Genomic DNA, 13,761 nt, shown 5'->3' with positions numbered 1-13,761 from the left:
AAGCGATTACGTCCCGGTCACAAGTGAAGTGTATATTGCACGCACATTTCCAGTCTTTTCCCTCAGGAGCCAGCCCACGTCCCCTTGTTTTCCTCCAGAAACCCATCTCTCTTCCGCTCAAAGATAAATCAGCTAATCGCACCCCTCCCCACCTCCCGCCATGGTTCCATTTACTGAAAAAATATTGCACTTCGGTATCCCTTAAAGTTCGGGTCTCCCTGGTTACAATCTTGCATCATAGAAAATGAATTAGAAAACTTTCCACCAGTAAATTAATGCGAGCGGCGGCTGGGCTTTGATACCGTCACATGCTTGAGGGACGACACCGTCTGCTGGGGGCCAAGTCGTTTATACAAGGTAAGCACGCCGCCCGCTCATAATGAGCTGCAGGAACAGTCGCATCATTCCTGGGACGTGTCGCATCAGGAGAATATCGGCGCTCACCTATCCCGCCCGGGACCCCAAATGTGCCACCAGCAGCGTCGCCCTGTTATTTTCATTGTCTCAGGTGTCCAGAGGACGGGGACCAGGTCTTTGAAGTTGTTAATGGGATTAATGGGTACAGCAAACTGGGCCAGACATCTGGTTTGAATTAGGAAAAAGTATTGATTAATCTTTGAGAAATGTCACCAAGGCAGAACCTTTTCCCTAGCCCCGTCCCTCAGGCTTCAGCCTGACCATCTCCCTTTCCTTTTAAGTTGTCCTGTAGAATAGTGGCTTTGCAATAAACCTTTACATCCGTGTGAAAGTTCGAATTGTTTTCCAGTGCTCAGAGGTGGGATAGGGTGGGGGTGATCAGGAATTCTGAGATTTGTAAGCGCTGCTTTCTTTAACGGAAATTGAGCCCTATTTTGAGGGAAATTAGTTTTGCAGACTTCGTTTAAAAAAAAAAAAAAAAGCTAAAACTTTTGTTCACCAGCTGCTCAACTTTTCAGTCTGGGTCTGAGCTGGAACCTGCTGCAAGCGTTTGACGGTAAGGCTTTCTTTGCCGATATGTTTTGGGAATCTAATATTGTTTTAGATTTCGAAAGGGGGTGTTCTTCACGTTGCACGATTCTAAGGGTTTTAAGCGCTCGCAGGATGGCGTCCAGGGCTTAGATCTTAAGAATGTTTCTTCCTGCCACTCCCCACGCCCTTGGCTCTTTAAGGATAAAAAAGGAGGGGATATATTCTTCTAATATAGTCGGAATATTTTTTGAATTTTCATTGTGTTTATGGTTTCAATATGTGCTCTGATATTAAAAGTTAAAGTACAAAGAGCAGCACTAAACTTCCCAAACTCGGGTAGCTCCTCTACGGATCCTGGGTGAAAGCATTAAAGGCTTTATCCAAAGAAAAATTTAGGCAACCACCTCCATAAAGTCACCAGACATATTTATATAATACTGTCTACTAAAAGTATTGTGGAAAATGTCAGACAAGACTAATTAAAAGATACACTTGATTTGCACACATCAATAAAAAACATCCATAAAGGTCCTTTTGGTTTGCATTACAGTGGTTTAGAGGGAGAGACACGAGAAATGAATGGATTTGAATTTAACCAGTGTGTTGCAGGTAACCAGCAACTAGCAAACACACAGAAGTTTCCCTCTCCAGGAGCTGCCACTTCTCCTTGAACCTGCCTTGTGACTGTGCTGGCTTTTTTTCTCACTGTGTCAGATGTTAACAACATGTCCAGAAATTTCTCTACAACCTGTCTCAGTCAGTCAGCTGAGTGTGGGGCTAAAAGTCTGGTGAAGAAAAATTAGAAAAGATTAGAAAAGAAAGGAGTCTCTCTGAAAGGCACACAGTTAAAAGAAAGCTAGCAGAAAAGGTCTTTTTAAATGTAGACCCAAAACATATATCAGGAAACTTGATGTCTAATAGAAAGTATAACATAAGGAAAATGTTACTTGGAAGAGAAAAAGTGTGATTCAAAGGAAAAAAATGTAAAAAAAGGAGGTCTTGATACATTCCAGAATTAAATATGACTGGTTTGTTTTCTCTGAATTTCTAAATATATACTAATTATTCCATAAAGTTTTTTTTCAGAAGTTTCATTTCTTAGAATATTTGGAAAAACATAAAATATTAACTTTTATTTTCTAGGCCATAGAGAATTTTTTTAAAATGCAATAATAACAGGAAAAATCCTAGCATTTTCTATAATAGCTACATCAATGTCTACATCTATAAAACCCAATGTTGAAAGATGCCTTTTTACCTCAAACGGCTAATTTCATGGAGAATGGTAAAAATTACCAAATTTATTAGAGAATTTCTATAGCATTCATTTTAAACTACATATAGCATAGTATTTACCATATATTTACAATATACTTGAATTTCTGTGAAAAATGTTTCATTAATAATATTTTATGCAAGATTTTGATATCAAGCAGCACATTATAACAAGAGGCTGAATATATGAAAAATGTAAGCTGCTCATCTTTTGTAGAAAACATGATCAAAATTATTTTAAACATGTGCTAAGCTCTTTAAACTTGATAAATGTGTATATCTATGATTCCTTCTGCTTAATGAAATGATATTCAGTAGTAAAGGCAGAGGTATTTTTTAATTAATATTTTAAGGGGAAAAGAACTTAAATTAAGCAAGCTGAAAAATTTATGTTTAAATTCTAAGACTCATGACGATTCTTTTAAGAGTTGCCATTCTTCTGTAAGTTTGTGACATGAGATATGATGGGAATAAAAATATTATAAATTAAAAATGATCTTTAGCTACAGATATTATACAACTTTATTTTGAATTTTACCTGCTAGATAAAATTGCCTTGGTAACATATAGTCATGATATATGAATTTAAGTACGGAAGATTATGCTGAAACCAGAATTTGTCTCTGAAAGTTTTGTTGAGAGTATAAATATTATTTCTGCTACACTTTTCCAAGAAATAAAGTCAGTTATTTTGAAATAAAGAATTTTGAAAATATATTAAAAGATGCTAAATACTCAATGGTAATTTATGTGATTTATGATGCGCTCCATTTTACAAAACTTTAGAATTGGCTTTCTCCAGGAATTATGAACTATAAAATTTAAGGAAAAATTTGGCTATTGCATGTTATTTAGTGATTCTATATATTTTATTGATTTTTTAAATAAATTACTATTTTTACATAATAATTGGTGCTTTCACAATAAAATCTGCTATCCTTCTACATATACTAGAAGATATGAATACCTATTCATTACTCTGAAAAGTATAAAATAATATTCAGCATATTTTGTTTTTCTAATTTCTCTCTCTTCCTACAATTAGATTTATGATTTCTTTTAGAAATTGGTGGTTTTCTTCAAGTGTCATATAGTAAATAATGTGCTGAAAACTAGCATGAAATATAGATTATGACTGATAATATTAAATTTATGATTTAATTAAAAATTCAAAATATATGCAATCTTTCCTAATTCCAGTTGCTTTCCACATATATTTCATGAAGTTCTAATTATATATTTTTTTGCGGGGGTGTTCAAATTAGGAAGACAATGACTACCTCTCAAATTTCGAAAACTTCTAACTGAACTTCCTTTTGTCCACATGTCTTAAATCCAGAATTATTCAACAAAATTACTTTAAAATGATGCATGTGAGGAAAAATTACATTCAATTCCTACATCTTCATTTGCACTCAACTTGTATGTTATTTTTATTGATAAAGTATGCATCTTAAATTTTTATAGTTGAAAATTGCCTCCTTTACATATCTAAGATGTAGAGGCACACTAAAGCAAGACAGTTCCATAACGAAATGCTATTTATTACATTATATATTCTATACCATCAAACACATAAGCATTAAATTTCTATCCATATTTTATGGGAAATAAACCATTTCTCCCATGTCATAAAAAGCAATGTTATACTTTTAAGCAGATTGAATTTAGAACAAGTTCATAAATCTTGGGGAAGAAAAATTCAATCAAAACTAAACAGGGGAATTTTAGGTAAAACCTTAGTCTTCTGTTTTAAGTTTTCCAACTTGAAGAGTTTAACATGACTAATGTAATTTTGACACTACGGTAGGTTTTTCTTATGTGTTTTTATTTTTCATGCTTCATCAATTTGTAGCATGTTTTATTCTTACAGTATCTCTTTCATTGTGAGCCTGGGTTTATGATTTGTATCACTAAAAACCTCTGTGTTTTAGTTGTGCTGGTATAGCTTCCCCAAAATATTTAACTGCACACTACAATTTATATAATTCAGACTCGGCAAAGAAAGACCAGCTGCCTTTGATATCAACATTTTTGTTTATAGGGATAAAGGGAAAATTTTTTGCTTACCAAATAAAATGGAAAGTGAAGGCCAAATACAAGATGTCTTATAACAAAATATTTTTAAGAGTTTAATATTAGTACTTTGATTCAGCTCAGATTTGTAAAAGATTTTGAGAAACGATCTGGAGTAATCTTATACAAGGTAATAGACATATAAAAATGGATCAAAACAAGAATGAAAATGACTAAATGACAAATATCTGCTTATGCCTCAGTTGACCTAAGAAATTAGAAGGATGATCAAAGGACAGATTAGGTCAAGGGAAAACCAGAAGAAAGTATTTAACAGGGGGAAAGGCAGAGAAATAAGATAAGCTTAAATATGCAGAAAATAATTCTATATTTGTAATTCATAAGCCATGTACACTTATAATAATGGTAAAAGGATCCCAGGAACATGTTTTAGTTTAAGTGGAATTTTACAAATAAGTAATCAGAAAGGTTTATGTTTAAACATATATGTGGCATTTATATTTTTGACAAAAGTAATAAAAACAAAATACTGTTTGAGAAACAGTTTCAAGTAATCACATGTGCATAATGTGATATGTAGGTGCAGATGTGGTCAATGCCTAGAAATGTGCAAGCTACTGAATGTTTGAGGTTCTGAATAACTGTTGCCTTCTCGGCTTGCAAATATGTAACCTGATACTCAGTGTAGTCAATTGTTTTTCTAAATTTTATTTATTTTTAAAGGATGATTTTTGCTAAGTTGGGGTACTAGTATTTGGGAAGGGAATAGCTGGTTTTCAACAGCTTTCAGTGACTGAGGGGGATAAAGAAAAGTATTGGGCTAACTGCGTCCTAGAGCACTTCAAAGTACAAGGGAATCCCGGTAGAATAAATCACTAACCAGAACTCAGAAGGAATATCAGCTGTGAGCCCAAGGGCTCAGGATAAGGCAATTCCTCCTACCATCAGCTAACAGTTTTTGTTTTTACTAACAAGGAGACCTGTGATCAAAGTAAAGCTTTCTCCGTACTACATGAGGTATGAGTACCAGTTGAAACCTCTTCAACACAGAGTGGCTATAAAAGATACCCCCTGCTTGGCAAATTCATTCTGCATGAAACTTGCCTTATTACCTCAGAATTGCAGTTATCCCTTTTGTCAAATTTCATATTTCTAAAGACTAATTCTTGAGAGCATAAGTAACTAATGGACAGGAAAACAGTCATGATTGAAAAAGTCCAAACAATCTTGGAATACTTTACAATAAAATACAGTAAATCTTACTACTGATCTTGAAAGCAGGCTGCATGAGTAGTGGGAAACCTAACAGTTCTTTTCTTTAATCTAGAGCACCTGTAGCAATCTGCAGCAGTATTTCTGCACATACCTTATTTAAGATGACTACATGTACTGGTTTCAGTAGGTGTCTGTGAAGACATACTCAAAGTCAATTTAAATAAATTTTACCCATTATCGAATACAATAACATCTCCACTTACTGCAAACAGCTTTAAGAATATTTATATAGAGAAATAAAAATAGCTCAATTATGACTTTCTAGGATAACTGTTACTTTCTTTTTTTCACAACAAGTTACCATCTGTTGGCCAGTAGTCTCTGTCAATTGCTTATGAGATGCTTGGATTCCTCCAAGTTTTGTTCTTAGTCACCTCTTGTATCCTGCATTATGCAGTTAATGATGTGATTTGATCAGAGTAAAGAGCTGAGTAGCTTTGGATTATTAAGATCAGATTTTCCAAAGTACATGGCCTACCACCATCTAATAGACCCTGCCAAGGCAGATGGCTCAGGCCCAGGTGGCATCACTTGGAATTGTTCTTCCAGGTCCAAAGATAAGCACATGACTATGAAACCCCACAAAAATCATCACTGTTGCATGTGTGGTGACAAAGCTAAATGGGTATCTTTTAAAAAGATATAAAGAAGCACATAGAAGCTTCTACGTGCTGTAAATCTGAGGTTGTTGAATTAGATGTTGGTGTTCCTCTTTCTGTAATAACACTAAAGACGTGCCAACCCATGTGTAGTTCTGTTATGCAGATATTATTTTTCTTAAATAGCAGGTGTTAAATCATTATTATGTGGCATTTGTGACCAAATATAACCTAGTCATGGCTAAAACAAACAAAAAAAATGGGTTAGGTTCCTTGCACTGTAGTGGCAATTCCAGTGACCCAAAATTGCTAAATCTCAACTTCACCTTAACAAGTCGCATGTCATTCTCTCTCTGAACTGCATCATTGCCAATCCAGTTTCTCCAGTCAGAAGTAGGAACTCACCCTCGACAAGCCCCTCCATTCTCACCATCCGGTATGCAATCAGTCATTAGGTACAGTAGTTCCGACTATACCGCTTTAATGTTCATTAACTTTATCCTTCTCTCCATCACCAAGGCCATTACCTTACTGGGTGGCCTCATTGTTCTTAGTTGGATGACACGGGACTCTCCACTGCAATCTACTTGCCTAGAGCATCTCCAGAAGCAGGAGGGAGAATGGTTTTGAATCTTAGCTCTATCATTTTCTGACTCTGTGAGTGCATTCATTTGTTAACTCAAAAGAATATTACAATGAATAAATTCAACAATGTTTTGAGTGTGCCTAATACAATGCCTAACATAAACTTAATAAACGTGGAATAGATTTAAGTTAAATCTAGAGCTGTGCTGTTAAATACAGCCTCATGTGGTTATTGAGCATTTGAAATGTGACCAGTCTAAATTAAGATATGCTTTAAGATTAAAATGCACATCAGATTTCAAAGACTTCAAGTGAAATTAATAACCTTTTATACTGATTACATGTTAAAATGATATTTGATGGATATACTGGCCTAGATAAAGTACATTATTAAAAATCAATTTTCTTTCTTTTTCCTTCTTTTAATATAGCTACTAGAATATTTAAAATTACAAATGTGGCTTATATAATATTTCTCTTAGACAGTGCTGATCTAGAGGAGGTAATTTAACTTTTTCTCTGTTTTATTCTCTCCCTCACAAATAGGTACCAAATTACATATATATCTGTCAGAATGATGTAAGACCTGATGTAAGAAATCTCTCTGTAAGTTGATCCTGTTGACCCCATGATTAGGAGCTTCACAATGTGGTACCACACCTGGAAATCTCCAGAACAAGACCTCAAGGAAACACAGGAAATCCCTGGAGTGGCAAAACATCCGACTTGAAGACATTCAATTATTTCTCTGTGCATCAGGAGCATCACTGTTAATTAACTATTGATATGCTTGAAAGAGTTTGTTTAGCAATAGCCCTTGCAGAAAAAAAAAGAGCCGTGTATTATTCATGATGAACTAGACAATGCTGCCACAATGAGTTAACTTCTACATCTTATTCCCTTGGCAAAAGTTTCGTTCTTAATCCTGCAAATTTTGATGCAAGATGGTTGGCTCTCCAGGCAGATACTGACCTTGTGAAATAGTCATCTCAACATGTTCCTCCATAACAAGACTCCATAGCAGGGGAAGATGGAAGTGGGGGGTCACACACCTGGTCTTATACACTTTGATGCAAAGGTGATACATGTCATTTTTACTTACAGCTTGTAGGCTAGAACAAAGCCTAATATACCTGCAAGGGGTCTGGAAAATATTCTGAAGCACATGGCTGTTTGATGAGCAGTAAATGTTTCTGCCACACCAGGCTTTGGCAGACTTCAAATTTCTTCCTAATAGGCCTAATTTACACCACTAACTGTATATCCCTTGAGTCTTCCTGGAATATTTTGTTAATGTTTTTCTAGTACAGTGTCTGGCACAAAGTATTCAATAAACATACTCAGCAGAACACTTAGATCTGTAAGTTTCACTTTATCTTTGGACTTAAGAACCCATGTAGCTGCTATATCATATCAGGAAAGTGTAACTGCAACTCTAACTGCAATGAAAATTAACAGATAAAATGCTCAGCCCAGCTTCAATTTTGTTTTGTTTTGTTTTTGATTTTTGTAGTTTTTGCTTTGTTTCTTTGTTCCAGAGCAGAAGTTCACACCTGATTGTCACTGGACTTAGAACAATAGTTGTGTCCACACACAATGGGAGTGGTTCAAATTCTTTGGGGAATTTGTCTTCAAGTATCTGAAGCCAGGTTGGGACACCAGTCTCTATGTGTAAATTAGGTTCATTCCCTTTCAGATGTTGTATTTTATTTTCGGTCAATACTGTCCATTCGGTAATGGTTCACTGCATAGACTTGACGATGACATTTTGGGCTGTGTCTTGTATTTGTCACTAACTAGCACTTTGTGGCCAGGTTAATTAACTTTTTGGGTCTAGGTTTTCTCATTTCTAAATAAAAATGTTTATTTCTATAATTTCATGTTGACAAACTAGCAAGTCAATCTAAGTCTGGTAAGTGTGTGTGTATGTCAGTGATAGATATTGTTATCATAATGATAATTTTCATTATCATCTATCCTAAAGATCTTATTCTATCTAAAAAGAAGTCCCTGTAAAAAATTTTGAAGTTATTTACTTATATATATTTATTCATTCCACTATTTCCCTAATTAACACTCTAATATCTTAAAACATCTTGTCTTAAGACAAGATTCCATAAATGTTTGTTGAATGCGTAAATGATATACTAACGATAAATGTAACTCTATTCTCAGCATTTTGTACATAATGATCATACATTTAGGTTACACACATTTCACTTGACTTTTTTACTTGCTTCAAAATATGATTGTAAAAACCCTCTCAGCATATAAAACCTAGAAATTGGGGTGAGTGACAAAAACTCTTCAGTATGGCCAAAAGGACTATTAAGTTCTAAGGAAGAAGCTAACTAACATTGCTTAACTATAGTACTTTGGAATAAATTTATAGTAGCATTTGGCACATTTTATTTTAGGTTTTACTGGATCTAGGCTTTGGTTTAAAGGTAACGAACATTTTTTAATAGCAGATGTTTAGTGGGATAACAAGTGGACTAATCCTACCTTCCATTCTGTTGAAATATGCAACCCCTTGAATTCCAGACAATTAAGACATTTTAACGGTGAAACAAAATACCCCCAAATAAGTAACATTGTAGAACTTAGGATTTAACATCTATGTATATAACTTATGCTTCATTTATATATTGTGTATATGAATTAAGCTAAAAGTAAGCTAATTGTTACATAGGTAATGTTCAGAACTCACTACATCATCTATGCCTGAATAATCTGAGATAGCTATATTAGGTAAACATGAACCTACATTTTATTATGCCAATTAAAATTTCTATTATTTTAGAATTGAAACTCTTCCTAGTTCCAGAAAGTTTTTCTGGTGATTTACAGTAGAACTTGATATAACAAAATAATTTAACACAAAGAAAGAAAAACCTACTAGAGCAGGCATTTCAGAACCCTAATCATCAGAAGGACCCTCTTTCTTCTGTTACAAAAGAAATTCATTATAGAACCAACTATGTGAAGTTAACAGAGAGAAGCAGAATAGTTATGACAGACTCAGGTAAAGGGAATCTGGTAGCACATGCCTAGTGTTTTGCCTTCTCCTCACTTACCACAGGTTTGTGGGTAGTACCTACAAAGAAACAAAGGAGCTAGGGACACAACCTGAAAACCACTAATCTCACTAATATATACAATCCACCCAGTAAGACGGCCCCTGAAATGCCATACCTGTGTTTTCCTGGTTCATTGATTTATTTGATAGGCACACTCCTGGGGTAAATATTTGAACCACATTATTTTATTTCTGTCTTCAAGTGTTAGTCATCAGTTCCTTCAGATTTTCTATTTAAAAAAAATATAAAGTTAGATTGTCAAACTTTATGACTGTAGAAATACTTTTAGTGGAGAAAATTTTAATGTAATAACCCTATATTTATCAAGTCAAAATTAGAGAAAAAAAATCTATATGAGGAACATCTCCATAAGATCTGAACAGCGCAGTGTTACTTAACAGAATCCAAAAAAGGACCTAATCCGTACAGAATTCAGTGCCAAAAAAAAACAGATTGCCAGACAGAAAGGGGGGCAAATGACAAAAACTTCTAAATTATCAAAGAAAAAATACATATGATCAAGAAATATAAAAATATTGCAAGCTACTTGTAATGAAAATGCAAGGTAAAGATGATAGCATTTTCCTTCTACCAAATTGACAAAGTTTAAGAAACAAGTTACCATGACAAGGATTTAGGAAAATAATAAATCTCATACACTACTGGTAAGAGTGTAGTTAAAACAGATTACCAAGACAAAATCAGCAGTAAATGTTAACTTTTGATTCAATAATTTCAGATGAATATATTCAAAGGAAATAATCAGATATATCAAAAAGTTTGTATATAATCAATTGTCTGAAGTGATATTCATTGTATTGAAAATGTACATCTAAAAATAAAATTGATTAAATGCTTTACGATGAATCATTATGATATAGTGCAACTATTAAAAATCATGTTCTAAGCTAATAATAATATAGAATTATGATATAATTCTAAGAAAAAAAGCAGGCTACAAACATATGTAAAAGATGCTCCAAAAACAACCACATCATACATCTTTGGTTTGTATATATTTGTCATGTATATTATATATACACAAATATATGATATCAATAGATATACTCAAAATGACAGCAGTTTAATGAATGTTATCTCTGGTTGGTGAGATTAGTAGATATTTGTATTATTTCTTCACGTTTCAAAGTTGTTTTTTAATTTTATAATGAAGCTATGTCACTTTTATAATCAAGAAAACAACATTATTATTTCTATACAATTAAAAGATGTCCTGTGAAGTAGAAAAAGTCTTTGCAGTTTGAATAAACTTCTTACATGTTAAATAGTTCCATCATGTATAGAAATAATCATCATATATAATTATTGACTGACTGGCAGCTTGTGTCAAATACAGTGATTATCTTTGTTATACCTTTCCCTTAGAAACTATTGTTCCTCTTTCTAAATAACATCCATCAGTCTAAAACTGTATTATTATGCTATCTCCAATTCAGAACTACTAATCTGAATTGACTCAAATGTGAAAAGATTCAGTTGTCTGCCCGTACAGTATGGTGAAGCATATGGAGTGCACTACACCTAAGACTGAGAGTTTACACTGGCTGCATGACAGTGTCTGGAGTATAAACTAAGGTGTTGTCTTGGACAAATATAGTCCTTAATGGTTTGAGTTACTGTAAATTTGAAACCAATTCTCCCATGTGTGAAAGTAGAGATTGAGCAAGGGATTTTTTTTTTTTTTGGCAATGGCAAGGTTCAATATTTACTGGGGGTCAGAACAGTAGAAGGTGTTCTCATATTAATGTATGACAAGGAAAAGTTCAGAGTATCACATGATGCCCTCCATTGTTTAAGAAGCACGAGATGCTACAGTGTTAAAGCAGAAGTTCACAGAGTTCCAGCATCTTGAGATTTTCACACCTACTGCAGAGCTCAAACTATTACCCTTTTCTCCCAGTTGATATCATTTTGGGAAATACATTATTTAACTAACAATGCAAAAATAGCACATTCAAATTTCTAACACATAACCAAAGAAGTTTCCTTTCCTTACTTGATAGTGAATGTACTGCACAAGAAAACACAGTTTAATATCCATGTGCAGTAAAGAAACATCCTCTTTCTCTCTCCCTTTCCCTCTCCTCTCTCTCCCTACCTCCTCCATCTCTAGTATATGACTTAGATAATGTTATTGATATCTTTAATATTAAAATACCCTTGGCATCGTCAGAGTTTAAATCAGGCTGGAAATTCATTGAAATGTAAAATTAACAACGAATCTTTTTTTAAAACTAAATTTATTTATTTATTTTTGGCTGATTTGGGTCTTTGTTGCTGTGCACAGGCTTTCTCTAGTCGCAGTGAGCGGGGGCCACTCTTCATTGCAGTGAGTGAGCTTCTCACTGCGGTGGCTTCTCTTGTTGCGGAGCATGGGCTCTAGGTTCGCGGGCTTCAGTAGTTGCGGCGTGCAGGCTCAGTAGTTGTGGCTCATGGGCTCTAGAGCGCAGGTTCAGTAGTTGTGGTGCAAGGGCTTAGTTGCTGCACGGCATGTGGGATCTTCTCGGACCAGGGCTTGAACCCATGTTCCCTGCATTGGCAAGTGGATTCTTAACCACTGAGCCACGAGGTAAGTCCCAAAATATTTCCTAATAAAAATATTTTTTCTCTGTTTTAGTCATGTTAATATGAATATTCACAGAATGAGCTACAAAATTCAGATTAGACTGATGTTAGCGTTTTTAGAAGTCTATGTTTATTACAAATGTCCACAATTGTTTCCTTAACATCATAGATTTTGACAATTATATAACTGGTAAATAAAAATAACCATGTGCCATAAAAGCAAATTACACTTTTTTTTCAAATTACACTTTTAATCAAGACATGTCAATATTGAGCAAGAATTGTTAATAAAAATAAAATGAAAACCATTTTCTATATTTATGAAGACAAGCATTACTGATTTAACTGAGAGAGAATGTACATATAAAGCATGAATATTCTACCATTATATTTAGTGAAAATGAAAACCTTCAAGTTAATTTTAATAATTTTGTTCTATAGTGGAAAAACACAGGTTAAAAATGTCAAAAATATACCTTAAAATAAAAATAAATTTCTATCATTTAAAAACATGAATCAGTGTTTACTTCAATAGGCACTAAAGGATATACAGATCCCTACGTTTGCCAGCATTTGGTTATATTGATTCTGGAAATAAGTGACAACCAGTTAGGTTTAAAAAAAAAAATGTTACAGGGCTTCCTGGTGGCGCAGTGGTTGGGAGTCCGCCTGCCGATACAGGGAACGCGGGTTTGTGCCTCGGTCCGCGAATGTCCCACATGCCGCGGAGCGGCTGGGCCCGTGATCCATGGCCTCAGAGCCTGCGCGTCCGGAGCCTGTGCTACGCAACGGGAGAGGCCACAACAGTGAGAGGCCCGCGTACCGCAGAAAAAAAAATGTTACAGATTTTTCTTCTGCTTTATCTTTTCCCGTTGGACTTCATTTTTTATTTTAAATATGTGATATGTAAATAATTGCTCATTCTGTACTAAAACTTTGGGTTTTAATTATTAAACACTTACCCAGCTTTGCTAGAAAATTGTTAATAATCCAATAATTCAACTAAGTCAGAAATGATATAAGCCCAAAGAGCTCCAAAGAAGTGCACATCATAAAGGTAATATTTTAAAAGAATAGTCAGATTCCTCTCCTAAGGAAACTTGCTGTATTTTTAGTAAGAGAAGATTTATATACATGAGGAAGCTAGATATATTAAAACAGACATCCTTTATGTAAAAAAAAGGTTTTACGTATTAGAATTGCAAAGCTTCTGTAGGAAGATAAAACAGCGTAAATTTGAAGGAAGTTTGAAATTTCATTTAGAGGGAGTGCTTAGGCATTGTTTGGGCAGCAAGTTAGATAAATAGGAATTGTCAACTGATTATATTTTAGGATCAGAAAAGTAGTTATTAATGGTCATGGTGTCCATTCTTTTG

General features: G+C 34.3%; 1 long non-coding RNA gene across 2 annotated transcripts; it reads left to right on the top strand.

The window, feature by feature from the left end:
* Positions 1-381: 381 nt before the first annotated feature.
* LOC141279534 (uncharacterized) lies at positions 382-8,594 on the top strand. Of its 2 annotated transcripts, XR_012333942.1 has the most exons (4): positions 415-508; positions 920-973; positions 6,654-6,791; positions 7,266-8,594. It is a non-coding gene; the product is annotated as an uncharacterized lncRNA (long non-coding RNA). The 2 variants fall into 2 exon arrangements; XR_012333941.1 differs by having other exon boundaries at positions 382-973.
* The last annotated feature ends 5,167 nt before the right edge of the window (positions 8,595-13,761 follow it).

This window comes from Tursiops truncatus, chromosome 9, assembly GCF_011762595.2.
Source record: "Tursiops truncatus isolate mTurTru1 chromosome 9, mTurTru1.mat.Y, whole genome shotgun sequence".
In the NCBI taxonomy this organism is placed as follows: Eukaryota; Metazoa; Chordata; class Mammalia; order Artiodactyla; family Delphinidae; genus Tursiops; species Tursiops truncatus.
Note: the sequence above shows the minus strand (reverse complement) of the source record. Positions and strands in the feature narration are given on the sequence as shown.